General features: G+C 34.8%; 1 long non-coding RNA gene across 1 annotated transcript; it reads left to right on the forward strand.

Moving 5' to 3' along the window:
• The first annotated feature begins 2,584 nt into the window (after positions 1-2,584).
• LOC147174811 (uncharacterized) lies at positions 2,585-3,866 on the forward strand. Its single transcript, XR_015094916.1, has 2 exons — positions 2,585-2,755; positions 3,556-3,866. It is a non-coding gene; the product is annotated as an uncharacterized LOC147174811 (long non-coding RNA).
• The last annotated feature ends 931 nt before the right edge of the window (positions 3,867-4,797 follow it).

Genomic DNA, 4,797 nt, shown 5'->3' on the forward strand with positions numbered 1-4,797 from the left:
GGCGGGGCTAAATCACAGACTGCTACGTTGTTATTACCCTGGACTCCGCCTCCCAGACAGTTTCCTCTTGTGTCATGCTAGAAAACTGATGTAAACAAATGTATGAACACAATTAAAAACTAATAATGATCTTATTTTGGATCATATGACAGGGTTGCATGCGGTAGAGTGAGAAATTCAATCAAGGCTATGTTATAAAAATATGAAAAATAGAAAAGAGGACATAACTTTGCTCTTTTGGACAAATGTTTGATGATGCCAAGTCCAGCGTATCATCTGATTCACAACTTTATACTTATTCTACCATGCTAAAAAGGTTATGGTAACATGGTTGTGTGCATGTTGTGGGACACATATTCCATGAATAATAATTATAATTTTAATTATCATGTTTATTAAAACAAATTTCCCACTGTTACAAGACAAAGCAATGAAACATTAAAAAAAAATGAAATTCAAATTTCATTTTAACCGTTTTATTTAAGATTAATTGTATTTGGTCAGTAGGATGGGTGGGACAAGAGAAAATTTAAATTTTAGGTTGTAATCCAGATTTATTTGGTATTTTAAAAACTATTTTCAAGCATTCTCTTCTCTTAGTTTTTTTTTAGATTTGGTTTCAGGACAAGTACATTTACTCAGAGATTACATTTTTCACTATTTTGCATATGGATTATTTAAAATTTGATGGGTGGGAGGTAAAATGTCCTCCAATTCTGGAATGACCCATAAAATCGAGTATATTACTTACTGTATGTATACAAGTAGCCTATGCGTACGTATAGCCTTTTCAACAGTTTATTTTCTATTTAATTGTACAGTTTATAGGTCACGTTTTAGAAACAAAAAAAAGTTATGTGGTTCTATTTTTCCAGGGGATAAAAAAACAGCATTTAAGTGTGGATTAACAGAGTGATACAAAAGACATGTACAGTATAAACAATAAACAGACAGTAGAGAGTAGGTATAAGAATGAGACGATACAGATGGTCAATAACTAGTTTTTTTCGGCCACGGTTCGGTACTTTTTGGTATGTTTTTTGGGTAAATAAAGTTCATTTCTGTCTCAAAATTATCTGTTCATGCCGGACCGAAACGGCACTGGCCCGCACGTCGCTGCCTTGGTTTGATACCTCACATACTATAATTTGGTCAATGTAATATTTTTTCAAAAAACTATACTGTTAGCTGGTCACACATGTGAATTATTATTATTATTAGTATTATTATTATTTATTTAATCTTTTTTTTCTTTTTCTTTTTACAAATTACTAACCAGTAAGATAACTATAATAAGTAAAAAATAATGATGCCTATAGTAATAATAAAAGATAACTAAAAAATATTGTGTATTATATATGAACCCTTAGTAAGTGGGGTCAAAAATGACCCCAGGGCTTGTTGTTGTTGTTTTTGTTGCACTGTTTGTTAAATTTACATTTTCAGTGTTTAATCTTCTATGTATTCCTCAAATATGTTGTCTTTAACAAGAGGCTATTTGGTTTTGTATGTAATTGTTATAGTTTTTAATTAAGTTACTGTAATTTTAGTATGGGTACAACACTTTTCCACCAAAAAAGACTATTTTTTCAAAGAATTTCAAAGGTTGATCCTAATTTTTTATTTTATTTATCAAATGCGTTTACATTTACTGTTGATCCAAACATGTAATCCCAGCAGTCTGACCACCCTGGTCATTTTTACAGTAACACAACAACATACATGACCAACTTAAGTATTTTCATCACTTTAATACCTTATGATCTATGTGCTGTTTTCCACATCCGTGAGTTTTGTGTTATCATCAAAGATATAAAGACAAAATATAATATACGTATTGTAAATGCCAGTGTGCTATAGCAGCCCAGCTAACTGACACGCCTGTGTTGGCGTCCATTGAGGCAAGGGCAACGTTCCCATCAGAGGCAATGCATTAAAATTGAAATCAAGTCACAACTTGCTCGTTTCTCAACCAATTTTCACGAGGTTTACTTTTTTGTCAATGCCAAATTGTATGGAGGTAAATATGGTGCAAAACTAACTTGTAAAAAATGTTTGTACCTGTAGAAAAAAGTCTACATTTGTATCTGTAAAAGTCGTGATTTGTACCTGTAAAAAAAATGTGTACCTGTAAAAAAAAAATTGTATCTGTAAAAAATTTTTTACCTGTAAAAAAAAAAAAAGTGTATGTGTAAAAAAATGTTGTATCTGTAAAAACAAATTTGTACCTGTAAAAGTCGTGATTTGTACCTGTACAAAAAAAAACGTACCTGTACAAAAAGTGTAAATTTGTATCTGTAAAAGTTGTGATTTGTACCTGTAGAAATGACAACTTGTAGTCAAAGAAGTCGCCATGAGGAGTCACAAGTGGTTTTTCTGCTGCTGTCCAGTCACGTGAGTTTTGCACCATATATCTCGCTACAAAAGGTGCAAAACTGTTTCGTACTTGTAGAGCGCCGTGATTTGTACTCGTAGAAGAAGAGGGCGGGCTCTGGAGGATTTGGGCGGGCTAAAGCTCAACCTCATTGGTTGAGCGAACGACAGTGGGTTGAACTCAAATGACGCCCATGCACAAGTCCGCAATTCCAAACAGAGTAGCCACACCAGTTTACGCGTCATTTTGGAAGAAGAGGACGTCCCAGGCGTGCACATTTCAACATGGTTCAATATACGAACACCGTGTGGAACAGCTTAAACGTTGGTTGACATGCAGAGCACTCCAAGTGGGCAGAAAGAAAGAAGTTTTAGTATGAAGGTAAGATTTATTGTACGAACATAGCTCGTAATCCGGTGCTAGCTAGCAAGCTCATCTCATGTTGTCACGAACACATTGAAGTCACAATTTTTATTTCAAGATTTGAAGCCTACCAGTGTAAACATACGATCAATAGCTTGTACCTGTAAAAAATAAAATAAAATCTAAAAAAAATACCTCATAAACTGCTGCTTAGTGCTTAGATGTGAAAATTACTATAGAGCTACAGAACCCTATTGAATGTTTTACAAGATAACCTAAACCTATAACCAAAAGTGGACAATACTCAGCTACTTGTATTTGACTAACATTATATTCAAGCATCTGTACTCTTACTATCATAATAAAATGAAAACAAAACGTTTTTACTGCGAGTGGATCTTTAAGCCGCTACAGGTATTTTAACCTCAAACCTTTATCCTCTGTATTGAATCATTTTATTTTAAATATTACAATTTCTTGAGAAATGTCAGTATTTTGCAATGTATGCTTTAAAAACAATTAAAACAAAAGGCTCTTACACTTTTAAACATACACATTTGCTTTCAACACTGAAGCCAAATACAAATAATGCAAATGGGAATGTTTATGAACGATGTCTGTGTCTATCAGTATTACCACTATTTCTGATATTAAGATGTGACAAAATTTTCGTTTTTTTCCTGCCTAACAAGATAAAGCTAAACGTTTAACTGATTACGTATAATGTCAGTGGCTGTGTTTTGATAATGACCCAGCTAGGAAACTATGATTATTTTTTATTGTATGAATATGCTGACCCAACCATTCTGTTTGCACAGATGCCAGCATGCAGTCAATCAAAGCTACTTCTTGATCCATCTCTAGACGGTGGGTGGCACATGGTGTGACATCAAACCTGCTTCAAAGTGGCTGTGAAGTCCAACAAAGAATCCTTGATACACTGGTTACTGTTCTGAGAGAATTTCACTGCAATCACCTTTGGGAAAGTGAAGAAATTATGCTTTCTAAATGTCTTCCAATTTTGAGTTTGAAATGTTAAAGGAGTACAATTTAATCCATATTGAGAGTTATTTGAAATAGTCAGATCAAATAACAACATGTATCATTCAATAAACAAGATTGTGCATCATTTGAAATGTTTTATTTGATGTCCAGAAGAGCCGTTTCTGCATCCATCCAAGACGAGAACAGTATTCTCCTCACAAACAGAACAAAAGTTATTGATGGAGCTGTATGAGGAATTCAAGACTCACCAAAAAAGGCAATACTTCTGCTATCAATAAGACGAGGGAAATATCATTGGCAAAAAATAAAAAAAAAGCCGACAGACTAAATATATAAGTTATAATTGTTTCATGTTAGATGTGTATTTCACATTAATCGTGTTATTAATTATTGATTTAATGTAAAGCACTTCGAATTGACCTACATATTCATTCTTCACTGTTACATCTCAACAGTAGCCAAAAGCGATCATGGCAACAAGTCGGCAAGTAGCCTATAACAATACATACAAAAAATAAGACTAAATAGGTGTTGAGCTGTAAATAAATGTTGCCCATTATTGTAGCCACCAGAAAAAAAGACTAAGACCACTGCCACAGGTGGGGGAGGGGACCACCGCCTTCTACATTCACATCAACAGAAGATCTGCAAAATAATTTTCCTTAATCCGGCTTGATGGAATACCCCCCAGGTGTATCCTGTCTCTTGGCTGCTTGCTGATGGAGTGGGTCATCCTTTTCACTGATGCTTCAGCAGTGTCTGCAGCAGTTGTCTCCACCTTTTGAGCAAGATTTTGAAATTTATGAGATTCTCATTTAATTAAAAATAAATAAACTAACATTTGACCTAGTTACTTTTGTTAAAGTAGCTAGGTGACAGTGACACTGCTCACATCTTAGTGATACAGATAGACTAGCATTTCAAAAGCAGAATCCGTTCCGTCTTCAATTCCGCTTATCCGGGGTCGGGTCGCGGGGGCAGCAGCTTTAGCAGGGAAGCCCAGACTTCCCTCTCCCCAGCCACTTCAGCCAGCTCCTCCGATGGGATCCCAAGGC

Source organism: Leptonotus elevatus, chromosome 5 (genome assembly GCF_054856555.1).
Source record: "Leptonotus elevatus isolate MCC_2025b chromosome 5, RoL_Lele_1.0, whole genome shotgun sequence".
Lineage (NCBI taxonomy): Eukaryota > Metazoa > Chordata > Actinopteri > Syngnathiformes > Syngnathidae > Leptonotus > Leptonotus elevatus.